Source organism: Nicotiana sylvestris, chromosome 8 (assembly GCF_000393655.2).
Source record: "Nicotiana sylvestris chromosome 8, ASM39365v2, whole genome shotgun sequence".
NCBI classification, from domain to species: domain Eukaryota; kingdom Viridiplantae; phylum Streptophyta; class Magnoliopsida; order Solanales; family Solanaceae; genus Nicotiana; species Nicotiana sylvestris.
This window is the reverse complement of record NC_091064.1, coordinates 46057376-46069241: the sequence shown is the minus strand read 5'-3', so window position 1 is coordinate 46069241 and position 11866 is coordinate 46057376.

Below are 11866 nucleotides of genomic sequence, written 5' to 3'. Positions count from 1 at the left end.
GATGTAGTTCATATACCCGAAAATCAGGAGTCCGCATGGAAAACAGAGACATACAATTTAATTTTGGTAATCAGGAGTCCGCCTGGAAAACAGAGACGTACAATTTAATTTTGATAATCAGGAGTCCGCTTGGAAAATAGAGACGTACAATTTAATTTTGGTAATCAGGAGTCCGCCTGGAAAACAGAGACATACAATTTAATTTTGGTAATCAGGAGTCCGCCTGGAGAATAGAGACATACAATTTAATTTTAGCAATCAGGAACCCGCCTGGAAAATGGAGGTGTTAAATATTTTAAGTTCAGCAATCAGAAACCCGCCGGGAAAATAGAGGTGTTAAATATTTTAAGTTCAGCAATCAGGAACCCGCCTGGAAAATGGAGGTGTTAAATATTTTAAGTTCAGCAACCAGGAGTCCGCCTGGATAATAGAGGAGCAGTTTCAAGTTCAGCAATTAGGAGCCCGCCTGGAAAATGGAGGTGTTGAATAGTTTAAGCAGTCGAAATCAGGAGCCCGCTGGATAATAGAGGAGTAGTTTTGATTTTAAGTCCAGCATGTCAGGAGACCGCCTGTATAACAGAGGAATACATACAGTTCAAGTTTCGGAAGTCGGGGGTCCGCCTAAGGGAATGACAATATGGATTTTTATCGAGAAGGCACAAGACAATGAGACAACGAGAAAGAACAAGACAACAAGGCAACAAGGAAGTACAAGAGCAAGTTTGAAGAATTTAGATAGGATTTTTATAATTCATAGAGCATAGTTAGTTTAGCTTCTTTTATCTTTGACACGATGTAATAAGGGAGGTCAGCAAGCAGCAACAGCAGCAGTAACAGCAACAAGCGCAGTGCAATCACAGTTCCTGGTAGTCCCAGCTACCAGACACTCCCGAACTACACTGACCTGATTCCTGTTTAGCCCAGGATATGTAGGCAACCTCCGAAGCAGGATGCGGTCAAGCTTTTCAAAAATGCTTCACACAGAATTTTCGAACGGGCAAAAAACGCTCGTATTTGCTCACTTGTCTTTGCCCGGAAACCTGTCGCGTTCCCGAGCAAAGAGGGCCAGCTGTGAGCACGTGATTTTTGCCCTATATATGAATAATTCCCAAAAACCCAAACAAAATAATTTTTCTTTATTTTTACAATTTTTGTGCGTTTTGGTGTCATCTTCTGATAATTGTTGCATTTTATTTGTGCGTGTTAATTTTTATAAAATACAAAAATACGCATTTTTTGTTTTGCATTTAGGTTTTAGTTTATATTTTAGTATCAATTAGGGATTAATTTGTTTAGAACAAAACATGAGGAATCACAAAAAATATTTCACTCTTGCATTTTTAATGATTTTATTATGATTTTGTCACAAAATAGTTTTTGAACAATTTTAGGAATTAATTAGTCTTTGTTTTAAAATAATCAGGATTTCGTGTTAAGCCTTACATCTTTATAAAAATTATAAAAATTATTATAAAAATTGTAAAAAAGCAAGAAAATGAAAAATAATAATAAGAGTATAAAAGTGGTCTTAGTTGAGACCCAAAATTTGGGCCAAATGCACTAAACATTTCAGGCCCAAACGCCTCCAGCATGTTCATTCAGTCCAGCCCAGGTCCTTACCCGGTCTGCCCCCTTCTAAATGAAACGGTGTTGTTTCGGGGTCCTTGGATCAGGACCGTTGGATCTCATAAAATCCAACGGTCCGGAACTAACTAGGTTACCGGTATTTAAGTGTCCGAACCGTCCCCCCTACCCCCATTTGCATCGTCTTCTTTACCCCACCCCTTCTCCTCAAACCCTAATCCGCGCCGCCCCTAAATCCCTTGCCGGCGGTGAACACAACTTACACCGTTCACCCCTAGGTTAACACCACAGACCCCCCTCACCCTCCTCTTTCCATTGCACCCATTGGTTCACCCGAACAAGGCCGGAACTCCTCGAATCTTAATTTGAAGTTTTCCGGCCAAGTGACAAGTTCGTCCAAATCAGTCCAAAATCACACCCCACAACCCCCGGCCCTTCCTCAACACTAATCCGTGGTTGTTTTCTTTCAAATCGCCATGAAATGGCTCAAATCTTAGATCTGAAAATTTCTGGCCAAACCCTAAAACCAAATCCTTTTGATTTCGAACCGTAGTATCCTTAACCATGTGTTCTCTTGTAAGAACACATGGTTAGGGATATTACGCATCAAAAATCTGGAAGGATTCAGATGATTATGACTGGCCGGAATCCCTTATGCCTTTGTGAGTTTTTTTTTTTTTTTACTGCTTCTTCTACTCGCATGATTGAAGTATTATTTACAATTGTTGTTTCATTATTTGTTCTGTTAATTTTCTGGTTTAATTGTGTTAGTTTAAGTTCTGTTAATTACTGTTGATTCTGGGCTTGATATTTGGTTGAATGATTGTGAGTTCATGGTTTAAGAATTAGTTTTAAGTTCATTAATCATGGTAGCTTAAGCTCAGTTTAATTTTGTTTAGCTTGTTTGAGTTGGTTAATTGAACAGAATTGGTTCAGTCAGTCTAATTAGTTAGTTTCTGATTGCTAGTTAATTAATTTTAGTTAGTCTCAGAATGGTTTAGGATATTGGGTATAGATGTTAGGGATGAGGGTAGGTTCAGTGATTTTGAAAGGCTTTCAGGGGTAATCTGGGTATGGAAAAGGGTAGTTCTGATAAGAATAGTAATATCAAAGTATAGGGAAGGGCAGTATAGGTATTGTATGGGTAGAGGAATACCTTAGGGCCTTCTAGAAATGGGTACAAGTGCAAATTTTAATAGTTGTAGTGCAGTTACTTGCTTAGCAAGATAAGACTAGAGGGACTGAATTGAAAATAGGGAGGGACTGATTGGCAAATCAGAACCTAATCTATTCTCTTTGGGTTTGCTTATAAAAGGGCATAAAATGCCTTGGGAAATGGGGCTGCTCTCCATCTTTTTGCCTTGAACTCTAAGTCTCAATTGGAGCATTCATTATTGCTTTTGATTTCACTCAGCATTTTATTTTCCAAAAACTATTCAGAAAACAAAAACATCAAAATATGGAGAAATCTGAAACAGCTTCACAGTTTCATCACTAGTTTTTGGTTTCAGCTGTGAGGGTCAGGGGTATGTTAGAAGTATGTTAAACTGATCTGTGGGAATTTGCTTATATTTTTAGTTTCAAAGCAATCTGCCTGTGTTTCTGTGGTGTAACACTGCTGGGTTTGTTGCTGTTGATGTGGAAAATAGCTGATTCCTCTCCTTTTCTCTATTTACATTCCAATTTCCAGGTACATTTCCCTGAATCTCACTGATGTATGCTCGTTGAAGTTGAAACAAAATGTTCCAGGGCCTGTTATTCAACTGAAAGCAGCCTGTATTTTTGATAGTGTAGTCTCCTGTTATGTAATTGGCAGATATGTGTATAATTAAACTTGTTCAGTAGGGTCGATTACACGTTGAATGATGCGTAATTTTGAACTGTTGAATTGGGCATTTGAAATAGCTTTGAGCATGGGCCTGGTCTGATCTGAAAGTTTGTGTGACTTCAATAGTCATCAGTAACAATTAGACCTATGTACATGACATGAGAATTCATGAGTAAGTTTGTTTGCATTTAGCTTAATTATTGGTATTTTCGACATTATAGTGTAGTAGAAGGTTTGCTTTTGTTTTAAGATTCTGAAATTGTGTGAAGGCAAATCGTAATTATGGTAAGTAGATTGGTGTTGAAATCAGTTGGAAATCATGAGACAAACTCATTCATAATTGACTTAGTTCATTAAAAACAGCAGGTCTTGATAGGCAATTGGTAGGATAGATCGTTTAGGTTTTTTTTAAGTTTCACGACTTTTGTTAAAATGAAGGTATGCATGGTCAGTATAGTGACTCATTGATATTATATCAATTGTTGCAATGGAAACATATTCATCTTCGCTGGGCCGTTCGGGCCGCATCAAGGCCATGAGGCAGGCCCAATTCTCCTTTAAATTTGGTTCTTAGTCTATTTCAGTGTAATCTATTTCCAAATTAACTAGTCTTTTAGAGACACAAAAGTAAAAAGGAAATCGTAGATATTTCGGGATTGCTACTAGTCTCGCCTGAACAAATCACATGCGCGGACTGTCAACAATGGGTTATTAAAATGATTAGAAATTGGGATGGCCATTTAGCAAATTCCATGGTCTTCCTTAAAATCATATTACATTAGAATCTTTAAGCTCGATTTAATTGAATAACCTTCTTAAACTCGGGTGCGCATTGATGCGACCCAAATCCAAATCTCGATGAAGTCGAAATGTGTTGACAATCACGGGCGCATTGATTGCGACGTGGTTCGAGATGTGCTTTCGCGACATCGTAATTCTTAAAAAATAAATAATGATAGAAAAGAGGTTCGCAATTGAGACGAGCCTCACCGCACAAAAATAAATAAATGTGGGGCCCTCAACCAATAATTATCGAAATAATTAGAATTTGGGATGGTCGTTTAGCGAACTTCATGGCTGTTCCCCAAAATAATACTACGTTAGCATCTTTAGGCACGATATAATTAAATTACTTTCCTAAATTCGGGTGCGCATTTATGCGACCCAAATCCAAATCTCAACATATGTCGAAATGTGTTGACAACCACGGGTGCATTAATTGCGACGTGGCCCGAGACACATTTCCACAACGTTGCAATTCTTTTAAAATATAATGATAAAAGTGGTGTAAAATTAATAAAATTCACATGAGCTAACATGTATTAAAATCAGAAAAAATCAAAAACAACAGATTAAGCGACCGTGCTAGAACCACGGAACTCGGGAATGCCTAACACCTTCTCCCGGTTTAATAGAATTCCTTACTCGGATTTCTGGTTCGCGGATTGTTAACAGAGTCATATTTTTCCTCGGTTTGGGATGCAACCGGTGACTTGGGACACCATTAATATCCCAAGTGGCGACTCTGAATAATTAATAATTAAATCTCGTTCCGATTGTCCTTTAATTGGAAAAACTCCTTTACGCCCTTTTGCAGGGTGTAGGTGCAAAAAGGAGGTGTGACATGTATAAAATAGTAATGAATAATGATAAAAGATAAATGTGTTTGATTAAAACTAAGAAAATAGCTAACCTTGGCTCGGTGGATCGAGCATTTATTTTGAAACAAAGAAATCTTAAAACAAAAATTGCTGAGAAATTTAAATGCCTAGAACGACTATAAATTCTGTCAATCTACATAGGGACTTGGCGGGCTCGGGATGGTGTGGCGGTCTAGTTTCTGAGAATAGCTCCCTCTGCCACAGTCTGAATGGTGAGGCCTTCTTCCTCCTCCTCAATTATGGCACTGCAGTCTATATCCTCATCTTCTAAGAACAAATCCTTTAGTCCAGCTAGTGTTTCTTTTTCTGTAGTTCCCCATATTGTGTCTGCCTGATGAAAAGCTTGTTCCAAACCTGGTACTGGTTGCTCAAGAGGGTAATACGGTCCACGCCATGGAGGAGATCACTCTCTGTACTCTTGCCATGTGTACTGTTATCCGAGCCCAAATGTGGTACCATAATTTTTCAGCCGTATCGGCTTGGTGATACCCTGGAGGTTCTTTCCCAACCCTTTGCCGAGTTCATATCCGGACCATACTAGTATGCTTTCTATTTTGTTACTCCACCACTTATCCTTCTCGACGGCGTTGACCCGTTCAATGTGATAATAGGTTTCCCCTCCTAGCCTCCTTTTGTGTCCAATGGCCGGAATGGTTTGACTGGTGTAGATGGGGTTACTCCCATCTCCATGAATGATTACATCCTGATGGTTCCATTCGAATTTTACGACTTGATGTACTGTGGAGGGCACGTCTCCAGCAGCATGGATCCATGGGCGTGTCAAGCACTTGGAATTCAATGTCGAACCAAGTTGGTCCCATCTGCAAGCAAAGGTTGATTTCCTTGATCGTGGCCCTCTGGGACCCATCGAAAGCCTTCACATTCATGCTTCTAGTTCGTATTTCATGGAAACCTTTGTCCAACCTTTTCAGGGTATCCAGTGGACAAATATTCAGACTAGAACCTCCATCAACCAAGACCCTGGCAATGAAATTCTCTTCAAATTGTACTATGATATGCAATACTCGATTGTGATTCAGACCTTCGGGCGGCAACTCATCTTCATGGAAGATAATCTTATGGCTCTCCAGCACCTGACCAACCATGTTGGCCATTTCTCCACTAGTGATATTATTAGGTACATAAACCTCATTCATTACTTTCATCAGGGCATTCTTGTGTGCCTCTGATTTCTGTAATAGGGACAGGATAGATATCTGAGCAGGGACTTTGTTCAGATGATCAACAATAGAATACTCTTTCGACTGTACTTTCCTCCACAAGTCATCTAGTTTGGTCTCAATGACAGGCTGCCTAGCAGTGGCATCCTTACTTGAACCTCCTAGGTGTTCAAGTGTGTAGACTCATCCAGTTCTATTCATACCTTGTGCGGCATCAGATTCTTCTATCTTAGTCTTCCCTTTTCATCGAGCCTCGGCGACATAATCCCAGGGTATCACCTTTGAGTTGAATGAGGGTGTGGTTGACACCATCACAGTAAAAGGTGTGACCACTTCTACTTCAAATGGTGCGGGGGGTGGTTGTAGACGAAGCTACTTCTACCTCGAATGGAACTGATGCAGTTACCTCAACATCAATAGGTGCCTGAGTTTGAACCACGATAGGAGTAAGTGTAACTTCAACCTTACAATCATTACCTTCTCGGATAAGCCCGATTGACCTCGCAGGGTCCCATTCTTTATTTGTTTCTATAACATGTACACCGTCACCTCTATGATCAGGGAGGGGATTGTTGCGGACAATAGGTGCGGCTTCCTTCGCTTGTATGACCTTGTTGTCAATGAGTGTCTGAATCTTATCCTTCAATGTTCGACATTCAGCAGTGGTGTGCCCTTTCATACCGGAGTGGTATGCACAGGTTTTGTTCGGATTGACCCATTGAGATGGATTTTCTAGTGCCATAGAGGGAATAAAAATGACATAGCCTGTGGCCTTTAACCTTTCATACATTTGATTAATGGGCTCAGCAATGGCGATGTATTATCTGGGCGGCTTGCGGTCGAAGTTGGGTCTTGGTCTTGGATAATTTTGGTGAGTTGGTGGCAATTGGAAGTGGGATGGTTGGGAATTGTAGGTATGATGGACAACGTCTGGTTGGGAATATCTGGGAGATGAAGGCTGATATGTAGGTGGTGATGCTTGGTGTGTGGGTGGAGGTATTTTGTATGTAGGTGGGGTGATTGATATGTGAGTGGAGCTTTTGGGCCTTGGGCCACCATTATTGCCCCAATATCTCTCTTCTTCGATATGCCGCCTGATTGGAGTGCCTTATTCGTGGCTTGCAGTGCCTCAAAATTTATTACCATCCCGCTCGTGATTCCTTCCTTGATCATTTCCCCGAGCTTGATGATATTAGAGAATTTGTGATTTTCGATGACCATCAGTCTCTCATAATATTGTGGATCTTGTGCTCTGACGAAGAATTTATTCCTTTGTTCTTCGTCCAAAGCGGGCCTAACCTTGGCGGCTTCTGACCCCCAATGAGTAGCATACTCACAAAAAGTCTCAACAGGCTTCTACTTGAGATTCTGAATGTAGAAGACATCAGGTGCATTTTATGTATTGAACCTGAACCGGTCCATGAAATCTGATGCCATGCATACCCAATTTGACCATTTCTTAGGATTCTGGCTGATATACCAAGACAACGCATCCCCAGTAACGCTCCTCATAAAGAGCTTCATTCGAATTTTTTCATCCGTTCCAACCCTGACAATCTTTTCATAGTAGGTCCTTAGGTGAACCCTGGGATCACCTGTACCATCGAACATTTCAAACTTGGGAGGTTTGTATCCCTCCGACAATTCCACATCGGGCTGTATGCACAAATCTTCATAGTTCAAACCTTCTATTCCTCTATCGCCTTCAATATCTTAAACTCGGCTAATTAATTTCTTGAGTTCTTCGGCCATGTTCTTAATGAGCAGGTTCTTTTTTAGAGGGTTCCGGTGCACAGGAGATTGGTTGGGTAGAATGCAGTATAGTTTCCACGTATATGGGTTGCTCTGATGGGTGCCAAGGACTTAGGTATAGTGATGGTCGTTGGTGGAGTTTTGTGGATCGGGAATGAGCGGTGGTGTATTTTGGAGAGTGTGGTAAGTCGGTACTGAATTGGTTGATGATGTTGTGGTGGTGGAGTTGGTACTGGCAGTGGATTGATGTTTTGGGGTGGAGTTGCGTATTGACTTGGTACAATAAGATTTTGTGGTTGTGGGTTTTGTGTGTTCTGAGGAGGTGTTGGGTTCCTTATGTTTTGTTGGTGGATATCAGGGACATTGAGGGTTAGTGACAAATTTGCCAAATTGCGGACCTGCTCAAGTTCTCCTTGCAGTTCTAGTATCTTTTGTTCAAGTCTCAAAATCAGGTCATTTGGGGCCGGAGTACTACGACCGTCGGAAGTCTCTGTGTTCTCACCGTTTTCCTTTCGTATTCCACTTAAGTCGTCCATCTTTGCTTTACCTCTAATTTTTCTATTTCTTAGAAGAGGAGGAGGTGGAGGGTCTCTAGATCTGGTATGATATGCTGATAAGGCCAGTATGGATGAACCAACCTATGAGGATGGGAATAATAATAAAAAATAAACAAAAAACAAAAAGGTAACAAGTTAGTGAGGATTCTGGAATGTTTGCAGTATTTAAACACATATTGCGAAATATAAACTAGTATCCTAATTTGGGAGCCTCGTTGTGCCCGAGGTAGGCCTAGCAACAAATAAATTTGGAGAACTTCAAATGCCAATAAATGCTTCATTTCATAACATAAAAGTAGACGAATTCAAAAACGATACTAACACAATAATAAAACAAGTTGCTACTGGCACTTGGCCTTATTACATTTTAAGAAAAGCATGTAAATCTAATCTATTTAGTCCCAAAAGGACCTTCCCCTGATTCGATCTTTTGGACTCCATCAAACAGATCTCCTAATTTGCGCAGTCCCACCAGCAAGTAGGCTCGGGCCAGATGTCCTCCCTCGGCTCCTTCAGCATTCTGACAGTTTTCAATCCTTTTTATGACTTTTCCCTCCAGCTCCACTATTCCTCGCTCCAGATATTCCAGTTTCCTGTTGGAAGTGACTGCCATCTCTTTCCATCCTCAATCAACCTCATGTTCCTCTCATGTATCTCCCGATGCTCATTCTCAGAGTCGTGGACTCTCTTGTGTAGCCTGTTGTATTTGACTTGGGCTTCAGCTTCCTTGTCTAAGATTATGTTCCCTCGACCAGTCCCTAGTCTCATCATTCCTTTCAGATTGTCCTCCAGCCATGCATTGTAGAGAAGCTCGCACCCCGTGTGATATCTATCTGGCTCAACAATGCTTTTCTCCATAATGATTTTGCAGTGCCACATGTGATGAGCTTGGACCTTGTAAGGTACGTCATCGTCTTGGAAATCCGCCCTAAAATGACTCATCTTGACGACCCTTGGTACAACCTGTTTTCTGCCTGCTTGCCTTATAACTCGCATAGGGACATATGGATATATCCCTATCAACCCGATCAACACCAAATGTGGAGCATCCCTGGACCTGATAATGAACTCGTCTATTGGAAACCATTCAACCATCCACTGCACCTGTCCCTCAGTCATATTGTCGAAGAGCTTTACCCATTGGCTGGCACTTTCCAGCTGAGCAAATCTGTCCGTAATGTAGATCATCTACTTAGGGTGATGGAAGGAAATGTGATCGTTCCAAGCCCTTCGCGGAAATTCTTGACGATAACGACCCTTTTGGAGATGCTCTAACAACCATAACTGCAGCAATAAGTTGCAACCCTCGAAATGTTGACACCAATCTAGCAACAATGGAGGAATGTTGCTATCGCGCCCCCTTTTTCCCTCTTCATATAAAAAAATTGGGTTTATGACATTTGGTATGGGACAACTCATTCCTTTTGGGAACGGGGTTTGCATTTTTTGAAGAGTCGCCACCTAATGATTTAAGGTGCATTAGGACACCTACAATGTTCATCTACAACTATGTTTGATAACCAGAGATAGGGTAAGTGCTTGAAATTATCCTAAGGGGAAGGTGTTAGGCACCTCTTAGGATACACTAGTGTGGTTTCCGGCCAGGAAGTTTTTATGAATTTGTACAAATAGGCAAGTATTGGCTCAAATAGTAGGGGATTTAAGTTTTAATACACATATATAAGAAAACAACTAAAATGGCAAGATTTTGAGAAGAGTTACAATTTTAACATACTTGAGAATGTAAAAGGGAGGGGGGTCCAAGGTTTGCTTATAATATGGATCATGTTAATACAATACCCGGTATGACACTCCCCAAAAGAGGAGCTACATGTGGTATTAATGCACCAATCATCATATCCATATCTACCCTTTCCTACCCCATAAAGGTAATTAGAGCGATGATTGGTCTCGACTCTTATTGCATGCTGCTACCCGTCCCTTCCTATCAGTCCCGGAGGAATTTAGGACTCCTATTCCTAAAAGAAGGAGGTTCTAGGCAGACCTCAGTTTTAAAGGTAAAAATGCTAAAGCGACATACAAAACATATAAGACTGCAATTAGGGGAAAACATTTAAGCAAATAGAAGGCTCAATTATATCTCCACAAATAATGCACACAACGAGCATGACTTATACACAGTTAAGGTCTGAATTAAAAAATACCAAATTAGGGTGTGTAAGCAGAACCAAATTTATTACATGACTCTGATAAGAAGTCTGAATCAAGCCTGCCTGCTGGTTGTAGTAGTTGATAATTAAACAAAGGCAGTTCTGTTTTTAGTCAGGTTATTACCTAAGGCTTGCCTAGCCATAAAACCATATGCAGCAGTTATTCCAAGTCGTTAAGACACTGCAGATGATTATTACCTAAACAGGCAGTTCTAATCGCAGAAGTTTTTGCCAATTTTATTCAGAAAGAATGTAGTGCAAAAATTATTACTTTACTACTTTTTTCATGAATCAATAGTTAACTAGGTGTTTGGACGAAATGTAAACAAGATCCTAGACAGGATATCTAATACGGATATGCGAATGGCAGGGTTGTTAAAGAAACAGAGTCCCTAAGACATGATTTCTAAATGTATGCATGAGTTGCAGAATTATCAGAATATAACTTTGTAAATACAGCTTTTATAGCAATGTTATTATTGCCCTAAGACAAGATTTCTAAGAGATAGAGATAATGCATGTATTAATGAATGGGATGCTGAAGAAAGAAACATGAATCCTAAAAACATAGTTTCTATTGCACGATTTGGAAATGTAAACCTAATAACATGTTTTCTACCCTTTAGCAACTATAACATGCATATTTCCCATCCCTTTTCACTAGCCTACCCCATACTCATTTATAAATTATTACAGACCGTGTGATTGAATTTCATAAGAAAAATGTAAAAATAAGAAGTTACAACTACATAAAGCATGATTCTGACTTCCTCTTTGAGTTATGGAATAAACCACCTCAAATGCCAATGTTATTCCAAAGCCTTCTCATATTTAGGTGTGTCAGAGTTCCCTAAGGACCTCAAGGGATCCCAGGCAGTGCTCACACACAGATTTACATAACCAAACAGAGTAAGTGTAGTGTGGAAGAGCCAGCCCTTATGTGTCTAGGTTCAGAGGGAGCTCAAGGGTCCCAAAGCAAGGCTCACACAAGAGGGGCAGAACCTAAATTCTAAAAGTATAGTGAAAGTGCAGAACACACATTGAAAGGGATTTGTTTAAAAAGCTGGATTGATAGTCCATTTTGGAAAGCAATCAGTAACAGAGGTGATTGAAATCAGTCGTAGTAGCAAAT